The sequence below is a fragment of the Schistocerca nitens genome, chromosome 10 (genome assembly GCF_023898315.1).
Source record: "Schistocerca nitens isolate TAMUIC-IGC-003100 chromosome 10, iqSchNite1.1, whole genome shotgun sequence".
Lineage (NCBI taxonomy): Eukaryota > Metazoa > Arthropoda > Insecta > Orthoptera > Acrididae > Schistocerca > Schistocerca nitens.
In genome coordinates this window covers 215,029,413-215,050,708 of record NC_064623.1, presented here as the reverse complement: position 1 = coordinate 215,050,708, position 21,296 = coordinate 215,029,413, and the positions used below count along the sequence as shown (strand labels likewise).

Here is a 21,296-nt window from a genome sequence, read left to right as displayed (position 1 = left end):
AGAACTACTTAAACCTAATTAACCTAAGGACATCACACACATCCATGCCCGAGGTAGAATTCGAACCTGCGACCGTAGCGGTCGCGCAGTTCCAGACTGTAGCATCTAGAACCAATCGGCCACTTCTTCCGGCTATAGACTAACTACCATTATATTTTCATTCAATAGTTTTACACAACTAAACTCCCCATCTAGTTCTGAGGAGTATGTAGATACATCAATTCTGAAAATTTCCAAAGTTTGGAAGGTAGGAGATGAGATACTGTCAGAAGTAAAGCTGTGAGGACGGGGCGTGAGTCGTGCTTGGGTAACTCAGTGGTAGAACACTTGATCACGAAAGGCAAAGGTCCCGATTTTGAGTCTCGGTCCGGCACACAGTTTTAATCTGCCAGGAAGTTTCATATCAGCGCACACTCCGCTGCAGAGTGAAAATCTCATTCTGGATATTTAATTGTTCTTGGGTTAACCAGAGCTCAGATACACGTATAATATCTACATGCTCAGTGTTGCATAAATGTTCTAATTCTAAAATCTTATTTCTAATACAACATATGTTAACTTGTAAAAAAGTAAGTAGTTTGTTTCTGTACTGCTCTGAGAGGAATTTGACTCTATATTTGAAGTTGTAGGTTCAGTTAATGTCTGTAATCTTCATGCACTGTTATTGTCTGTTTTATGATAGTCACATAGCTGTTCATCCACTTGTTGACTCACTTTGTTAACTGTGAAACCACCACTGATCCCACCAAAAATCCTGATCACTTGGTAGTGGTTTCTTTCTTTGGGTTGACTGCTGTGTTCTACCTGTTGGTATTTTCACTGCTTGAGCTTGAGTTGCTATTCTTCTTTCTGCAAATAGGTCTGTCTTCTTATACAGTGTCTTCTTTGCTGCCATGTCATGTGCTGCTTCTTCTGACTTTTGCACTGATCTCTTGGGTACATTTATTTGAGTGATTGTGCTGTCCACAGATACAGTATTCACTTTTAAGAATTCTGTTGTTATTTGTGCAGGAGTTGTCAGTAACCATTCTCACTGATTCTTTATCTGAGACTGCAGTATCCTTCCATTTAAGTTCTATTGGTGTTTTGTACACTTCCCTGTTTCCACTGATGCATGAATCCTTGTGGCCTTTAGTTCTTTACCAGTTGAATTTAGGTGCTGCCCATGTGCTGTATATTTATTAATGAAACAAGTGTTCAAGTGTTGTGGAAGCCTTCACTATTTTTTTTAGTTTTCTGTTTGTGGATTGAATTTGTTGGTTTACACAAGACCATTCAGGCACGTCATGCCTGTGTAGTATTCCAACTACAATCACATTTGTATTTTGTAATGCTGACAAGGGTTTTTGTAGTGAATGAATTGCCAAGTTGGCTTCATTCTTTGCTATGTCTTTGGCCCCTGCCCAAATAGCTGCAAAATCTTCATCTGTCAGTAATATTACACTAGTGGGGGCACCTCCTATCACCTTCCCTCAATGTCATATTTATTTGAAGCTAAATTTAAAGTTTTTCTTGCACAGTCTCTGCCGTGGCTATCAGAGGCAACAAATATTTTGGGTCTCCTACACACTGACTGACTTTCAAGAGCACTAGTTTGCATTTTCATTGCTGCACCCTTAGATTGCTCTCCTTTTAAAACTACGTTCTGTGTTGTGGTATGCATGCTGTGTTGTGAATTGTGCTTTGTCGGACACCTCGAATCTGTAGTTTTTACGTATTTTTTTTCTTGGCTGATTCTCGCTTCTGTCAGTTTTCTGCACGCAATTATCGAGTTCGAATAAAACAAATTTCCTTGAGACAGAAAAACTTCTGTCCACAAATCAGCATTGATTTAGGAAGCACCACTTGTGCAAAATTTAGCTTTTTCTTGTGAAGCATGGATAAAAGGCACAGGCACATTCTGTATGCCTAGATTTCTGGAAAGCTTTGACACAGTACCCCATTGCAGGCTGTTGACGAAGGTGCGAGCAAAGAGAATAGGTTCTCAGATATGCAAATGGCTTGAAGACTTAGTAACAGAACACAGCATGTTGTCCTGGATAGTGAGTGTTCATCAGAGAAGAGGGTATTGTCAAGAGTGCACCAGGGTTACTGTGCCAGTACTTATCTTATCTATTAAAGCAACCTGGTGGATAGAGGCCAGCAGTCTGAGACTGCTTGCCGATGATGCTGCAGTGTACATGAAAGTATAGGATGACTTAGAACTCCCAGTTAGGTAAGTAAGTTAGATAAAAATGCTTCGCGAATTCAAGTGGGAATCCCTGGAGGGAAGACTACATTCTTTTTACAAAAACACTATTGAGAAAATTTAGAGAACCAGCATTTGATGCTGGCTGCAGAATGATTCTACTGCCACCAATGTACATTTCATGTAAAGACTGCGAAGAGAAGAAATTAGGGCTTGTACAGAGTCATTTTTCTCTTACTCCCTTTGTGTGTGGAACAGGAAGAAAAAATTACTAGCAGTAATACCAAGTACTATTGACTATGCACTATGTCAGCTTGTGAAATACGTACTGTATGTAGATGTAGATAACTACTATACTGCTGCAAGTTATCAGTAATTCATGTTTTGTAGATAACATAAAATAGAAACTTCTGGATGTGTAGTGTGCCAAGGTTCAGGGTAGCAGAAAGAACCATGTGTTATAGCCTAATGTTGTGAGTGTGAGAGAGAGACAGAGAGAGAGACAGAGAGACAGACAGACACAGAGAGAGAGACGACAGACAGACAGAGACAGACAGACAGACAGACAGACAGAGGCAGAGAGAGGCAGAGAGAGGCAGAGACTCCAAAATGCCTTATATGAGATAAATTATGAAGGCAAAGAATTGGCGTTCTGCCACAGAGTGATAGGTAAACAGGAAAATAATTCAGCTGGCAAAGCAATCAGAGTTGTGCGCAGGGGTCAGGGATTTTCTCTGCCTCGTGATGACTGGGTGTTGTGTGATGTCCTTAGGTTAGTTAGGTTTAAGTAGTTCTAAGTTCTAGGGGACTGATGACCATAGATGTTAAGTCCCATAGTGCTCAGAGCCATTTAGTTGTGCACAGATGAGTCTCTGTAATGTGAGGTGCCATCTGGCAGCAAGCAGTCATTTTTCTGTTCAGTAAAAGGAATATGTGGTAGTTGGAAAAAGGGTAGTTGCAAGTAGGAAACAAGAAGCTGCTGACAATCAACAGCATAGTGAACCGGTTACTAAACACACTATTGGAAAGAAGTTACTCCTGTCAGGTTGACAATAGGACATAGCCCATTGATGAATAGTTTCCTCCTCCAGTAAGGTAAACTTACATGGAGATATCCTCTCTGTTTCAACTAATAATAGGATAAGTGTTTCATGTGAAAATGTTAAGGCAGTACTCAGTATAAATGGTGGTCTTATGGTTCAATTATACAGACCAAAAGGTTGACTGACAGATGTAGCCGAAAACTGTAGAGATGACTTTGGCTTGCAAATGTCTGTTCCCCAATCATACTGTCATCATTGAAGGATACTTCAATAATCTAACAACCAATTGGGATAATCAAAGTTTTGTAAGTTTGGGACATAAAAAGATATAGTGCAAAACATTACAAAATACCTTTTGTTGAAACTACATAGACCAAATGGTTTGAAAGTTGAATCACATTTAGAAAAACAGCATGCAGAACACACAAATTCACAGCACATAATAGTTGAAAGAACACGAATATGTTAACATACATACAGATTCCCAGTTTCACAATACATCATTGAAAGAAGATAATAGTGTGTACTTTGAAGTTCACAAGAAAGATACCTGACATCACTGAGCTCCCCTTCAACTTCGAATGAGTTTCCAACTGCAGTCAGTCAGTCAGTTGCTTTTATCAGTCAATCAGTGAGTGACATTGTTCTCACTTGCAGTATATTTCAAACTTACACTGTTGGCTCCCCTTGCACAAAGAAAATCTTTACAGCAGTATGCTTGATTCTTTCGAGCCCACGTGTCTAATGCGTAACAGGTGACTGGGAACGGTAATTCCCAGCTCTGGGTTGACAGGTAGCATTCCACATACCGCCTGGTACAGGCCAGGGAGGGGCAATTGCCTGAACTGCTACCTTCCCAAATAGCTGGTTCGTCCATCTGTCAGGTTTTTAGGAGGTGTGAACAATCACCGAAGGCAGGTGCACTCCCCTTATGGGGGTGTGGGGTCACAATGAGCCAATCATCATCTCCACAGTCAACGTCTACCAAACGAAATGAGGCTAATGATCCAAAGACCCTTCGTGCTGCACCACGGTTCCTTGTGGTTTCATATTCTGAAGACAGTTTGACCTTTGCTACTGCAAATCCCTTCATTATTCAGGAGGTGTTGGTGCAATTGCTGGCCCTGTAAAATCCTGCTCTCGTTTACAAAATGGCACATTGCTTTTGGACACTACTTTCCAATTCTCAAGCACAACAACTACTTGCAGCTTTGCTCCTCCATGGATATCCTGCTCATGTCGAGACCCATTGAACACTGAATTCTTTCCATGGTGTTATTTACACTAGGGTGCTCAATGGTCTGACCCAGGCAGAAATCCGAATGTACCTTTCGGTCAGGGTGTCGTGGCAGTCCATCAGGTGATGAAAATGGTAGATGCGTCCTTAGTACCCACATGCACTCTTTTTCTCACTTTTGATTCAGCGGTGCTTCTGTCAAAGATCAAAGCAGGCTATGAAGTTATCACAGTCTGACTGTGCATTCTGAACCCTATGTGCTGCTATCAGTATCATTGTTACAACCACACTTGAATATCCTGTTGACTCCCGGCCAGATTTGTAACCTAGGGTAGGGATGCTCATGTCCTTCCAATCAACAAATGTTGGAGTCTTCCTCTGTTAGCCGGAAAGGTTCCAAGAAGTCAAAAGCAAACGAACGTCTCCTTCGCCGACTTGGAGATCTTCTTTCACGGTGTCACCATGTGACATACTTGCCAGCCGACCACTGTGTCGCAGGTGCACACCACCTACCATTTCTCTTGGCATCTTTGTGGATCTCATGGAAAAGTATCCTCCAGCTTTTGTGACCTGTAGCAGAATCTTTGAAAGCTGGCACTCGGCAGCAAGGTGACTACCCTTCATTTGTTCTCTGCTTCCCATTCCCCATTATGACTCTTCTCCAGTGGAAAATTTGCGCCATTAGATCCGACAAAGAGGCTGCTCTTGAAATTGCAGTGTCCTCTTATTTTCTGCCTCCAATAAACAAATTTGCGTCCTCGCGACTGCTTCGACCTCCAGCACAGCTTTGACCTTCCCCCAAGAACATCATTCCGTCTCATCGGGGAGTCATGCTTCTCATCCGGGACTACATTCATACCCAAGCCATCGCACCGAACACACAGACTGCAAGTTAATGCAGTATGCATGATCCTTCCTCATTTCACCTTTTCTCTTTGCAGCATCTGCGTTCTCCCATCATTTGATGACACCAAGGCGGACTTCCTCCAGCTTATTGGTCAAATTCCTCACCCCTTTTTGCTGCTCAGAGGCTTTAATGTGCACCATCCCCTTCGGGGCTCTTCCAGAATCTGTCCAAGAGGTTCTGTTTTGGCTTACCTCAATCAGCTCAACTGCATCTATCTTAACACTGGAGAACCCATGTTCCTTTCAAACTCCAAGTGCACCTACTCCCATTTGGACCTCTCATTTTGCACTGCCCAGCTTGCCTGTCATCTTGAGTGGTCCGTTCTGTCTGACAAGTACTTGAGCAACTATTTCCCTTGGCTATTTGTTTGCTGACCCACTACCCCACCTATACGTAAACCCATTTGGCAGCTTCCTAAGGCTGACTGGCAACTTTCAACAAAAAACATTTCCCCAGTTGTGATGACCAGGTAGAGTATCTCATGAATGTTTGCACTTCATTTTCAGCATGCCATGTCCCAGTCCCCTGGTCGACTGAGACATGCCACGATACAATTCGTCCTGAGGCGTGCAGTGTTTTTGACAGTCATTCTACAATGGTGAAATGTATTCATTATAAACAGCTGCGTGCGCAGTACCATCGCATTCTTTGTGATAGCATAGAAGCCCGCTAGATTTCATTTACTTGTTCTTTTAACAGTTTTACTCCCTCTTCAGTTGCAGGGGGCAACCACCGTTGGCTCTCTGGCTCCATTCTGTGATTTCTGACCTACTATAGAAAACGATGTTGTTGTGGATCTTATTGCTATCTCCAGGGGAGGGGGGTGGGGGTGTCTGCTGTTGACTGCATTTTACTTTCTATCCATCGTAGCAGTATGGCAAAGGACATTCAGTCTTTGGTTTGGAACCTCCACTGTCTCTGCAGTGTCTTTTGTGGACCTTTCTCCAAGAGGTAGTCCTTGTTTGTAGTTCTCTTTCCTTCTGTCTATTGTGCGTAACTTGTAGTTGCTTTTAACTTCTTTTTCGTTTTAGTGTTGTAAGGTTATTACATGAGTGCTAATGACCTCAGTTGTTTTAGTGCCCTAAAGCAGAATGAAACAGTCTCTTTCATCAGCCATCAAATATGTCACGATGACATCTAAATGATGAATTTTCCAGTTTCATTCAACTGCTATTCCCATTAGTAGTCACATACTTTCCATTTTTACCACAGGACTGTAACATTTCCCAGAATTAGTTCCTGGGCTTTGCTCATTACCTGAAGCTACCACTCATATTCTAGCAGTTGTCCTATTTTAATAACATTTGCACATGAAAACCCATTTTGTTTGTATCTTCTGGTTTTGTTAGTTTGTGGTACAAATGTCCACATTTGCTCACCAAGTAGCAGCAGCAGCAGGAGACAGCACACATGAAAGATATGGAACTGCCCATCTTTCGGAGCCAGTGACTGCTCCTAGTAAAGAAAAGAAAGAAAGAGCGTTGAAGAAAAGGACTGACAGGGTTTAGGAAATAGTGATAGTTACAGAAAAGTTGCCCAGAACCCTGGTTCAGATGAGACTTACTGGATGGGATGAGAAAGAAAGGCTGACTGTTGGTGGTTACATGGGGTGAGATTTAAAATCTGAGAATGTAAAGATAGGGTAATAAGCAAAAAATTAATGAGTACTGAGATTACTACATTGCTTATTATGTATTGCCCACCATTAAGTTCTCAAATCTCGTACAGCGCAGACACCAACAATAAGTCTTTTCCCTCATCCCATCTAGTAAGTCTAAGTAAGGGTTCTGGATGACTTCTCCATAACTCTCACCACATTTTTAACTTTGACATTACTTTTCCTTCATCCCTCTTCGTTTCCCTTTGAGCCTCCTGCCAGAGGGAGCTACTGGTATCAAAAGCTTGCGCATTTCTGTATTTTTTGTGTGTTCTCTACTGCTGCTTCTTGGTGAGAATATTTTTATCTACTCATACTCCATTTTATGTAAACATTGATTATTTTTGTTGATATAAGTATCCAAGTTTTGTTTTGTATTGTGTTTCCCAGTACTTCTGATTGCTTCTTGCCATTTGGTTTTATCGCCAGCTGGCACAGCTTCCTGTGCATCTGTGGATCTTTTTCTCTCTGTGTACTCTCCTTCTCAACTACACACACATTCTTTTTATTTGTCTTGTAGTCAGTAGCCATTTCGGTGAGTTGACTTGTTGCTCAGAATGTGTTCTGTAGTTTTTGTTTATTGCAGGCATTTGTACTTCAGAGTTATCTGTTGTGAAGTAATCACTTTCAGCACTCTCACCCTGTCCTCCATTCTCATTTTGTGTGTCAAAGTGTTTGGAAGTCATGAATGTATCCCAATCTTCACTTTGCTAGTTGTCTGGTGCTTCTCTCGTTTCCATAATTTCTATATTCTTTAATGCTCAATCATTTGTGGTGTTTGTGATCTTCAGATCAACATCTTTTGTAGCACTTCTTTCAGTTTTGCTTGAAAGATATTTTCATCATACACATTATCTCTGGCAATTGTTAATCAGCAGAATTTAACAATTTCTGAATACCCAATCATTACATGAGGTTGTCCTTTTGGTTCCAATTTGTTATGCTGGTTTTTCATTTTTGCCCCTGCACAACATGTGAATAACCACAGATGATCAGTGTTTGGTTCTCGTCCGTGCCATTGTTTACAGGGACTTTCTCCATCATTTGCTATTGTTGGACATAGTGTTCACAAGTAATTTGCTGCTGCTATTGCTTGATCCCAGAAATTTTGTGACATTCCATGCTCCAAAAGCATACAGCACACAGTACTTGGAAGCGTTTGGTTGAACTGTTATATATATTGCATTCCCCCGTTACTCATATACTCACCTGTTTTGTCCAGATGATCCACTCACTGTAGTGGAGACATATCAATTCCTAGGACTGGTTTTCGACACTCGATTGACTTGGCTCCCTCATCTTTGTCAGCTTAAGCAGAAGTGCTGGCAGCACTTCAATGCCCTCCGTTGTCTCAGCAACACCAATTGGGGTGCAGATTGCTGTACGCTGCTGCAGCTCTACAGAGCCCTTGTCCAATCCTGAATTGACTATGGGAGTGTGGTTTATGGTTCGGCAGCGCCTTCAGCATTGCATTTGCTTGACCCTGTGGACCACTGTGGGGTTCGATTAGCGACAGGAGCTTTTAGGACGAGTCCGGCGACCAGGGTACTGGTGGGGGCTGGTGTCCCTCCACTGCAGATCAGACATGCACAACTGCTCGCCAGTTACGCAGCACTCATTCATAGTTCCCCTGCACATCCGAATTACCGTGTCCTTTTCCCGCCTGCGGCAGTCCATCTCCCGCATCGGTGGCCCAGATCGGGGCTAATGATTGTGGTTCAAATGCGGTCCCTTCTCTCCGAACTGGAGTCCTTCCCTTTACCACCTCTACTTGCGGTCCATTCACGTACGCCTCCATGGTGTACGCCTCGGCCGCAGCTTCGTCTAGACCTTTTGCATGGTCTTAAGGACTCCGTTAACCCTGTCGCTCTTCACTGTCAGTTCCTCTCGATTCTTGACATGTTCTGGGGCTTTCGCTGAGCCATACTGTTGCCACAAAATGGCCCAAAGTGAGCTGATGGATGTGAGTGCGACTCTCCTGCTTTTAAATCGCACAAATAATAAATTTGTTAGAAAGAACAAGAAGAGGAATTGGGCTTTCTGGATGCATCCATTCTTAGTCAGAATGAATCATGTAATTCAGCTTGTCAATTGATGCTGGATACATGTCTGTCCCAGAATTTTAGTAAAATGTTAAAAAAAGATTTCAAATATCTTGTCCGAGCAATTAATATAAAAATTGCAAACCTCAATAACAAGAGTAAAACGGCATAGATTTTTGCTCGGACATGTGAGTGCAATGATGTTAGTGAGAGAAGTAGGAAATGGAGGTGAGAATTAGAGAGAAGCATTTACTGACAAGAACAGAGAGAGGTACTGCCCGGCAATTTGAAATACTGTCCACTCTTGGTAGGCAACATAGCAACCTGACTGCAATATGTCCACAGCTACCTGAAACATCAGCAGTATTGCCCATCCATATTGCAAAATTGCCTTCTATTTGCAGTCACATTGCAGCAATGTTGAGAGTAACATTATTTTGGCCAAATATTTCCATAAAATATGGCCCATAATTGTACATTTAGCTTTATCAAAGTGGATGTGGCCTAGCCATTCGTGCTATAAATTCATTTCCTGACCAGTGATAAGATTTGCAACAGGGCCATGTTCATGCATTGAAATGCTGGAGTTGTCTTCACTAATGTAGTACAAATTGCCTTTGTTTGGATCTTCCACAATTATTTCCCCACTTTATTTTATGCTACTAGTGCAGCTATTTTGTTAAAGATTAATTGCCTGAGGGACTTTTATCCAATTACACATAATGCCTGGAATGTAAAACTTCTTACAATGCCAAAACCAGTACTTTGTAAATATCCACCACCAGCTGCGTTTACTGACCTCACCATTGATGAAAGTGACAAATTTTTCACGTTGTTAACTCCAGTGGTCTGTTGCTCCACTGTCAGAGATCCACACATTGCCTCTTTTGTTTTCCCATAATGTTGTGTACGTTGCCTGTGAATATGTAACAGTGTCCAACATGATCACATTTAATTCGTTTGTAGGAGGATATTTTGTCATTGTGTTTTGCTGTCAGTAATGAACATTCACTAGCAGTTATTGTTACAGTGTTTGAAGCTCTTTTGTCTGCCTCCTTATTATGGTTTGTTAGCTAACTGTTTGAAATGTGATTACCAAATGGTAGTCAATATTTTCCAGTATGTCTGTGCCCTTGACAATGAAAACATTGTGGACCATGGTCATATGTGTTTTTTGTAATTGCTATGACTATTGTCACACTGACTATTTCCATATCCTTGTCCTCTTTCAACACTCACCCTGCTGTGTTTGGCCTCTTCTAGCCATTGAAACTTTTAATGCACTGTAAGTCATTCTTCTTCTAAAAGACTGTGTTTGAATTTCCTGAGAGAGAGAGAGAGAGAGAGAGAGAGAGAGAGAGAGAGAGAGAGAGAGAGAGAGAGAGAGAGAGAGAGAGATGGGTCTCATCATAACACAATCCATCTGTGATCCTCCCTGCTCCCACCTAACCACTCCCTAGTCACATTCCATGAGTTCCTTACCTTCAACTCGGCCTCAGTATCTTTCCTCAGGTCCATTCTTTAGAACACCAACCATTCAGCAGAATAAAGGAGAGCCATACACAACCTCAAGACAAATCCTGACAGTCATCCCACATGCAGACAAAGGTTCCACCACTGTCGTGGATTGCATTGAATATCTTGCAGAAGGCCTCTGACAATTGTCTGACTCTTCTACCTATCCTCTGTCAGTGATCCCATCCCAGAAGTCCAATGTAACTTCCAGTCCCTACTTAAAGCCTTAGACCCTTCCCAGAACCTTTCCCCTGAATCCATTTCTGTTGTCACCTCTATGACACACAACGCACATCACACCCACCCTCTACATGCACCCCAAAATCCACAAACCGAACAGTCCTGGATGCCCCAATTTATCTGGTTATTGTGCCCCCACTGAAAGCATATCGGCCCTCAGTGACCAACACCAGCAACCAATTGCCCTTATTTGGCCTCCCATGTCAAAGATATCTATCAGTTCCTTCACTGACTCACCATCATTTCCATCTCTTTACCTCGTGTATCCCTACTCACCACTGTTGACGCCGCTTCCCTGTACACCGACATCCCTCGCCCATGATCTTACTGCTATTGAACACTACCTTTTCCAACGTCCTTCAGACTCCAAACCCACTGCCTTTTTCCTCCTTCACCTTACTACTTAATTCACAACTACTTCCCCTCTGAAGGGAAAGTATACAAACAAATCCATGGCATAGCTATGTTCACCCACATGGGACCTTCATTTGTCAACCTGTTTATGATCCATCTAGAAGAGACCTTCCTAGCCTCACAAAATACCAAACCCCTAGTCTGGTTCAGATTCATTGACGATAACTTCATGATCTAGACTCAGGTCCAAGACACCCTACACTAATTCCTTCACAACCTCCACACCTTCTCTCCCATCTGTTTTACTGGATCCTCCTCAATCCAGTGTGGCACCTTCCTGGATGTTGGCTACCTCCCTCCTCTGACAGTTCCATCCACACCTCCGTGCACATTACACACGCCAACCATCAACAGTACCTGCATTTCGACAGATGTCATCCCTTCCATGCCAAAAAAATACCTTCCATACAGCCTGGCCACCTGGGGATGGCATAACTGCAGTGATAAGGATTCTCTTGTCCAGTATGCTGAGGGTCTCACCAAGGCCATCACAGACAGGCATTATCCCCCAGACCTAGTCCACAAACAGCTATTTCCCTCACATCCCCAAACCTCCAACGACCTCTAAGAATCAGCTACAAAGGAGTGCCTCCTTGATCACCCAATACCTCCCCAGACTAGAACAACTGAACCATCCTTTGTCAGGGCACTGATTACCCATCATTATGCCCTGAAATGAGGGATATCCTACCCAAGATCTTTCCCACCCTCTCCTAAAGTGGTGTTCCATCACCCAGCCAACCTCCACATCATCCTACTCCACCCTTATGCCACTCCCAATGCCAATCCCTTTACACAGGGATCATATCCCTGTGGAAGACCCAGGTGCAAGACCTGCCGAATCCACACACCCAGCACTTCCTATTCCAGTCCTATCACAGGCTTATCCTATCCCATCAAAGGCCGGCCAACTGAGAAAGCAGCCTTGTCATATACTAGCTCTGTTGCAATCATTGCACAGCTTTTTATATTGGTGTGTCCTTCAGCAAGTTGTCCACCAGGGTGGACAGTCACCACCAAACTGACCAAGAGTAAAGCAGGCCACACTGTGGCACAACATGCAGCTGAACATAACGTAGTTGATTTTAACAGCTGCTTCACAACCTGTGCCATTTGGATCTTCCCCTCTACCACCAGCTTTTTTGGACTATGCGGACAGAAGTTACCTGTACAACGTGTTCTCTGCTCCCGGAATAATCCTGGCCTCAACCTATTGTGTGTGTGTGTGTGTGTGTGTGTGTGTGTGTGTGTGTGTGTGTGTGTGTGTGTCCGTGTCCGTCCTCTTCTGGAGAAGGCTCTGGCTGGTAGCCAAATGTGTAACTGTCTTTTTGTTGCGCCTCTCTACAACTCAACATGTCATCTTTACGGTGAGTAGCAACCCATCTTTCCCTTACAATTACAAGTCTGGTATATTTAACATTGTGCTTGTCTAATGATGTGAAAATATGGTTGTCTCAAGGCTGTATAATTTATTACATTACAATTACTCTTTGGGTTTATAGAGACTTACGGTTTGACATGTTCGAATTTGCATGTTGTATAAGTAAGAGGCTGAACATCGTTGCAGCAGATGGAGCATCCAAGTCAGCTGCTAAGTTACACTCCTACAGTCCTAAAGTTGAAATGCAGAGGCTGTCAATATAGCTTGGATTGCTGATGAGAAATAGCTGAAATAGCTAAATGTTAGCAAAGCTCCAGGAGTCAGCAGAGTCTAGGTCAGATTATCTATAGAAATGATCGATTTAGTGCTCGTTTCAGTCGAAGCATAAAGTAGACCCCTCAAACCAAAAACTGCAGACAGAGGTCGGAAGAAAGCAATATGAACTGTTGCTGAAGTAATCTACAAAACCATCAACCAGTATCATTGACATCCCTCTGTTGTAGAACCATAGAATGTGTTATGACCTCAAATATAATGATATATTTTGAACAGAGTGGCTTTCTCTGTGCCATTCAGTGGTCATACCAAACCTAACTCCTTTTTCATTCTCACGAGGTGTCTTGAAAGCCGTGGAAGGAGACTGCCAGATGGATGCAGTATTTCTTTACTTCCAAAAGGTAAAGTGTTACATCAACATTCATGATCAAAACTAGAATCATAACAGTGAAACTGTCATCAATGCAAAACTTCATTTTAAACACCACAGTTCTTTATTAGACACGGTCCTATTGGAAGTAGTATATTGTTGCCTACCTCAGAACTTTGAACTGACTTATCCAGCCAGAGGTGAAAGAAGTGGTGAGTGACATGTGAAAGTTCTATGACTGTTCAGGAACTGAACTCTTCAGGCCTTTGAATCCAAAGTCTCGCACTTCACCATGGAGCCACACCTACAGGTATCAAACAAAATTTGTGACTGGTTTGAGGATTTTGTGGTAATTCGAACACAGTATGTTATGTTAGATGGACTTACTGGAAGTAGTAGTGTGAGGTGTGTCAAAGGGAAGTGTGTTAGGGCTAGAGTGTGTTTATAACCTGCCAAACAATATTAATAGTAACCTAGAGTTTTTCATATGATGGAGCAACCTATAATAAAGTACTATACAAAGAAGCTGCACAAATATTCAGTTAGGGCTTGATAAGATTACAAACTGGTACAGAGACTGGCTACTTTCTTTAAATGTCCAGAAACCCAAATATGCCCTTCACCAAATGCAGAAACTTGACTCCTGTAACTACAATATCAGTGAGTTACAGTCTATCAGACAACTTGTAAATTTATCTGGGTTTCAAAATTTGTGGAAATATGAAATGGAATGTTCATCTTAGTCCAATAGTAAGTAAAGTAGGCAGCAGACTTCTACACGCAGTAGGTCACTATGCAGATAACAGGTCTGTGTGGCATTGACTAGGCTGTTTTTTTAGGTTAGAGTGTCTTGGGGAAAACATAAAAAGGGTGCAGGTCGAACAGGGAGAATGTAGATACATGAACCATTGGTACAACAGTTGTAAATTGTTGTAGATGTATTGAGAAAGTATCAGAGCTCCAAGTACTAGTAGAAAGCTCTGATCCTCAAATTGTTATAGGCACTGAAATCTGGCTAGAGCCGGAGATAAGTTCAGCCGAAATTTTTGTGAACAATTTTACAGTGTTCCGAAAGGATAGGCTGTACACCGTTGGCAGTGGCGTGTTTGTTGCTGTTACAAGTAAGTTTATCATGTACTGAAATTGAAGTAGATTTTTCATTGATTTAGTATGGACAGAGGTCATTCGTGGCAACCAGAATAAATAATAATTGGATCCTTTTACTGACCTTCCATTTCAGATGATACAACTGCTGACAGGTTCAAAAATAACTTGAGTTTGATTTCAGACATGGACACGAGTCATATGATTATAGTTGGTGGTGACTTTAAGTTACCCTTGATTTGTTGGCGTAAATACATATTTAAATATAGTCGTACCTATAAAACATCATCCAAAATTATGCTAAACGCATTCTCTGATAATTATTTCGAGCAGTTAGTTCATGAGCCCACGCGACTTCCATGCAAGATGCTTATAATATTTTCCACAATGGAACTTTGTTGTGAAACCTGGCAGAAAATCCAGGGAGATTCTGATCATACATAAAGTATGCTAGCAGAAAGATACAAATAGTGCCTCCTCTGTGTGATAGCAGTAGAAACATGGAGGCAAAAACAAAGAAGGGAGTGGCTCTACAGACTTGTGCTGTATGATGTTTTGAAGCTAGAGTGGGCAGGGCCTGCCAGTATTTTAAATGGACCAAAGCATATGCAGACTACTGTTTATGAGTGCTTCTTGTTCGTTATTTCTGTCGTGTGCATGCAACAACTGTTTTAAACGCTAAAAGTTACAGAACTTACATGAATAACAGTGTCAGGAAAGCAATTTTGAACGTTTTCTGTTCTTACTTGCATATTTGCTCCAGTAATATGACACAGTCAATGACATCATGGGAAAATGGCACCGTGGTTAACTATGGGGATGTGAAAGCAGTGAACCTTATGTTTTGGGCTTGTTACGATGCAAACATTGGCTTCTAGTTTGTGACATAATGCCACCACTCTTCTCTTTTTACCTCAGTGAATGGCAGTACTATCAACGACAGTGCTGCAAAAGCAGAGTTACTAAAAACAGCCTTCTGAAATTGCTTCACCAAAGATGATGAAGTAAATATTCCAGAATTTGATCAAGAACAGCTGCCAATATGAGTACTTAATAGTAGAGATCCTCAGAGTAGCGAAGCAACTCAAATCACTTAATAAAAGTAAGTTTTCGAGTCCAGACTGTATACCAATTAGGTTCCTTTCAGAGTATGCTGATGCAGTAGCTGCATACTTGACAATCATATACAACCGCTCGCTTGATAAAAGATCTGTATCCAAAGACTGGAAAGTTGTACAGGTCACACCAATATTCAAGAAAGGCAATAGGAGTAATCCACTAAATTACAGACCCATATCATTAAAGTCGATATGCAGCAGGATTTTGACCATATGTTGTGTTTGAGCATTATGAATTACCTCGAAGACCCCCCCCCCCCTGCGGGCCCGGGGGTTAGAATAGGTCCGAGATATTCCTGCCTGTCGTAAGAGGCGACCAAAAGGAATCTATTTCGCCCCTTTATGTGATGGTCCCCTGTAGGGTTTGACCTCCATTTTTCAAAATTTTCCCGAAGAGCGAGCCAATTGGGAAGGACGCCTTACATGGTGCATCGTGTCCATCTTGCATTGAGATCTTTAGCCCACTTTCTCGTCGCCGCATTTCAGTCCTGCCCATTCTCTGTCTCTTGGGCGAGGATACCTTCCTGGGTGTGTTTTCCACCATGCACTATGCAGTGTCGTGTTTTGCGCCTTCGATGACCACAGACTTCGTTGCACCTCATATCCAGCACGGTAGCCAACCCATTGTGGTGGGGCCGCCATGCATCCTGTTTGTTGTAGCCCCCTGACCTCACAGGGATTGCTCTGCTGATGCCTGAGCCATTAACTCCCCACGTATGCCCATTCCCCTGAGACGTCGGGACTCCCAGCAATGGCCATCTCTTGCTGGTGGTGAAACACCATCAGTCTCTAAGCATTCACGAGCTCAATTCAACACACAGAAGTAAGACTCCAAATCGTGCCCCTCCCTGGTCATACCATGGGAGGAACGTATGGTTAAGGATGGCAGCGGATCTTACTCGCGCCGGTACCTTGTATGTTCGAGAGCTGATGGGAATCTTTCATGACAATGAAGCCTCAGTTTTTTGTTGAGCATCTAGAGGACAAGTTTGGGGAGATGGAGGACTTGTCCATAATGAGATCTGTGTCAGCCTTGATCAGAACAGCATCCTCTGCCCAGTCATGGACGTTACTCGCTTGTGACAAGCTGGGGGGATGTTTCTGTAACCATCTCACCCCATAAGACCTCAAATATCGTCCAGGGTATCATATTTCACAGGGACCTTCTTTTGCAGTCTGACGATGAGCTGTGTGGCGATTTAGAGCGGCGAGGTGTACATCTCGACTGGCGTGTTGACTGGGGTCCGAGGGGCAATCAGGTTGCCACTGGTGCCTTCATCTTGGCCTTCGAGGGTAATATATTATCCGAGAAGGTCAAGGTGATGGTCTACTGCTGTGATGTAAAGCTCTATATCTCTCCCCTGATGCGGTGCTTTAAGTGCTGGAAGTTCGGCTATATGTCTTCCCGCTGTACTTCCAGCGTCAGATGCTGAGATTGCAGACGCCCATCACATCCCAATACTCTATGTGCCCCACCTCCCATCTGTGTCAACTGTGGAGAGCACCATTTGCCTTGCTTGGGAGACTGCAGGATTCTCCAGAAAGAAAGGAAAATCATGGAGCATGAGACCCTGGACCGACTGACCTACACTGAGGCTAAGAGGAAATGTGAACACCTGCATCCTGTACATATGACATCGTTTTACGCTGCGGCTACAACAGTTCTGACACCATTAGCTCCGCCAACCCCAGTCACCTCTCAGAGATGGAAGACTACACCTGCCCCCATGATGGTTGGGGCATTTTCCTCCCTGTTGCTGCTGCACCACCTACTTTGAGAGCAACACCCCCCCCCCCCCCAAACCATCAGGGACATCTGTCCCCACTTCTAAGGTGGAGAAGCGTAAATCTTCGGCTTCTTTTGCTAGGAAGGGGTCCCTTGGGTCACTCCCTTCCCAGGTTTCTGCGAGTGGGAAAGACGAAATCCGCCATTGGCTGAAGAACTCAAAAGCAGCTCATCATAGGTATTCATGCTCATCCTCAGTCCTGGAGACTGAGCCAGTGAAGTCCTCCCAGCCAGGGAAACACAAGGAACAGCAAGAGAAACCCAAAACGAAGACCCTTAAGATCAAGGAGGTTGCAGTGGCACCCACTCCACCGCTACGTACAAGCTCTATGTCTGAGGATGCGGTGGATATTCTGGCGTCCACTGAGGACCTAGATCTCGCCGGACCCTCAGACACAATGGATGTAGACTGCTCAGGCAATAAGTCGGTGGCAGCAGGTGACCCTGAGGCGTAAACTGCCTCATTGAATGTTCCATGCCTTCCCAGTAACACGATGACGTCATCCTCCGGTGGAATTGCGGCGGTTTTCTCCACCGCCTGGCTGAGTTGCGACAACTGTTAAGCTTTACACCTGCTTTTTGCATTGCCCTCCAGAAAACCTGGTTCCTGGAAATGCGGACCACTGCCCTCTGCAGCTATAAGGGATATTACAAGAACCGTAGCGACCATAATAGTGTCAGGTGGAATCTGCATTTATGTCCTAAACTCGGACTGTAGTGAAACTGTGCGCCTTCAAACCCCACTTGAAGCTGTGGCTGTCAGAATAAGGATGACATAGGAAATAACTGTCTGCAATATATATCTTCCTCCAGATGCTGAAGTACCCCTGAATGTATTAGCTGCACTGATGATCAGCTCCCTAAACCTTTCCTACTTTTGGGAGATTTTAACGCCCTTAACCCCTTGTGTGGTGGCACCGTGCTTACTGGCGAAGGCAGAGATGTCAAAGCTTTACTGTCTCAGTTCGACCTCTGCTTCTTAAATACTGGGGCTGCCACACATTTCAGTGTGGCTTGTGGTATTTACTCAGCCATTGATTTATCCATTTGTAACCCAGGAATTCTCCCGTCTATCCACTGGAGAGAACATGAAGACCTGTGTGGTAGTGACCACTTCTCCATCTTCCGGTCGCTGTCCCGGTGTCAGGCCAACGGACACCTGCCCAAATTTACTTTAAACAAGGCGGACTGCGAAACTTTTACCTCTGCTGTCATTGTTGAACCCCCTCACATGGTAACACTGATGTGATGGTTGCGCAGGTGACTACAACAATGAATTCTGCAGCAGAAAATGCGATCCTTCACTCTTTAGGGTTCCCCTGGTGTAAGGCAGTCCCTTGGTGGTTGCCAGAAGTTGCTGAAGCAATTAAGGAGCGTCGCCAACGTGTCAAACGACGGAAGCAGAAGTGTTGGGAGAGATACGTCTTGACCATTGGGTGTCATATTTCCTTTCCAAGTCTGGGCAAAGATCAAACGTTTTTGAGGTACCAGACACCAACAGGTGTTCCCGGTGTTACCATATATGGCGTGCTATCTACTGTCGCAAAGACGATTGTCGAACACTTTGCTCGCACCTCTGCGTCGGAGAATTACCCCCCAGCTTTTCGCACTCTCAAACGGCCACTGGAAGCGAAATTCCTCTCATTCACTATACGCCACAGGGAAGCCTATAACACCCCATTTACAGAGTGGTAGCTCCTCAGTGCCCTTGCACATTTCCCTGGCATAAAGCCTGGGCCTGATCGGATCCAGGGCCCGATCATTGAACATCTCTAATCTGACAAGTGACACATCCTCATCTTCAATCGAACCTGGTGTGATGGCATCTTTCCATCACAATGGCGGAAGAGCACCATCATTCTGGTGCTCAAACCTGGTAAAAACCCACTTGATGTGGATAGCTATCGGCCCATCAGGTGCTGTTTCTATGGTGGACGTTTTAATGTGTTGCGGAGTGGCTGGCTTTTCCTTTTTATTCCCGTGGTAAGCCAGCCACTGTAATCTGCTTTCTTGTTTTACTCTCTTCTGTTCCTAGCATCTCTCTGTTGTTTTCTTGTCCTCTTCTGTTCCTTGTGGTGTTCGTTGCCTTTCCTTCATTCTTGTAATTTTTCCTTTGTTTCTGTTTTGTATTATATGTCTCTTCTGTCTTAGTCTCACACTTGTGGCATTGTTTTATTAGGAACAAGGGACCGATGACCTCGTAGTTTGGTCCCTTCCCCCCTCTTTTAAACCAACCAACCAACCAACTTACCAAAAAGAGAACGGACTGTTGATAGTCATCTATGCACACACAAACTGTTGAGTGCTATTGGGGAGGGATTTCAAATTGATTCTGTATTTCTAGATTTCCAGAAGGCTTTTGACACTATACCACACGAGCAACGTGTAGTGAAATTGCATGCTTACGGAATATTGTCTCTGTTACGTGACTTGATTCATGATTTCCTGTTGAAGATGTCACAGTTCATAGTAATTGATGGAAAGTCTTAGAGTAAAACAAGTGATATCTAGCATTCCCCAAGGTAGTGTTATAGGGCCTCTGCTGTTCCCTATCTGTACAAACAATTTGAAGGCATCTGTCTTTTCATCAGAAGGTCAAAACAAATTGCAAAACAGATTTAGAAAATACATCTGTGTGGTGTGAAAATCGGCAGTTGATGCTAAATAATTAAAATTGAGGGATCATCCACATTATTTCCAAAAGGAGTACATTAAACTTTGGTTACAAGATAAATCAGTCAGATCTAAATGCCATAAAGTCAACTAAATACCTAAGAATTACAATTATGAACAATTTAAATTGGAAAGAACACACAGAAAATGTTTGGAAGGCAAACCAAAGACTGCGTTTTATTGACAGGACACTTAGAAAATGTAACAGATCTACTGAAGAGACTGCATACGCTATGCTTGTCCATCCTCTTTTGGAGTACTGCTGTGCGGTGTGAGATCCTTACCAGATAGGATTGATGGTGTACATCAAGAAAGACCAAAGAAGAGCAGCATGTTTTGTACAGAAATAGAGGAGAGTGTGTCACCGACATGACACAGAATTTGGGGTGGACATCATTAAAACAAGGGCGTATTTCATTGCAGCAGAATCTTCTCGTGACACTTCAGTTACCAACTTTCTCCTCCGCATGTGAAAATATTTTGTTGATGCTGACCCACTTGTGGAGAAGTGATCATCATAATAAAATTAGGGAAAGGGAAATCGGAGTTAACACAGAAAGATGCAGGTGTTCACTTCTTCCACACACTGTTCGAGATTGGAATAACAGAGAATAATTGTGAAGATGGTTCATTGTAGTAAGTGTAGATGAAGATAGATAGGGTACTGGGATAATGCGACCAAATCATACTACAGAGAAGAATAAATAAAAAACATTAAAAATGTACCTCAAATTTGTGGAACCTATTCCAGACAAGACTAAGGGGGGATATTGTATAAATGGTCATTAGCTTGTTTGACTCACTGTAAAACATCGAGGAGGTAATGGAAAACCTGAACTGATAGATGCTTGAAGGAGGAAGCCAACTATTCTGTAAAACCTTACCTAAATATTTACAAAAACCAGTGTTAAATGAATAAATTAAGAGTATACTACAGCTTGCTCATAATTTTACACCCATAGTGTTGGAGATGATGAGGTTAGATCAGTTAGAGCATTCACAGCAGTTAAACAGCATTCTTCCTGCACTCTTTACCTGATTGGATACCCTAATATTTAGCACTATTGGAAGTACCCGCTGCCGTACACTTCAGTGGTTTGCTCAGTATGTATGTAGATGGAGATAGAGACAAGGTTAAGGAGGATGGGTTCATCCTGTACTTTTGCATAGAAAGGTAACCTGCCTCACCACCATTTTAAAATGGGGACTGTGGATTGCAGTAATATTGCCTGAGGATGAGGGTTTTATTGTCGAATTTACTAAACTTGTATTCATGTATGGTATGAAGTTATGCTCATGAGATGACATGCATGTATATAGTATTGTCCTTTCTATTATTTAATCT

The 21,296-nt window shown here is 43.0% G+C and overlaps 1 pseudogene; it reads left to right on the top strand.

Annotated features, from left to right (window-relative positions):
• Nucleotides 1-21,296, top strand: part of LOC126210411 (tubulin alpha-1 chain-like) — a 300,344-nt pseudogene that overhangs the window by 136,904 nt on the left and 142,144 nt on the right.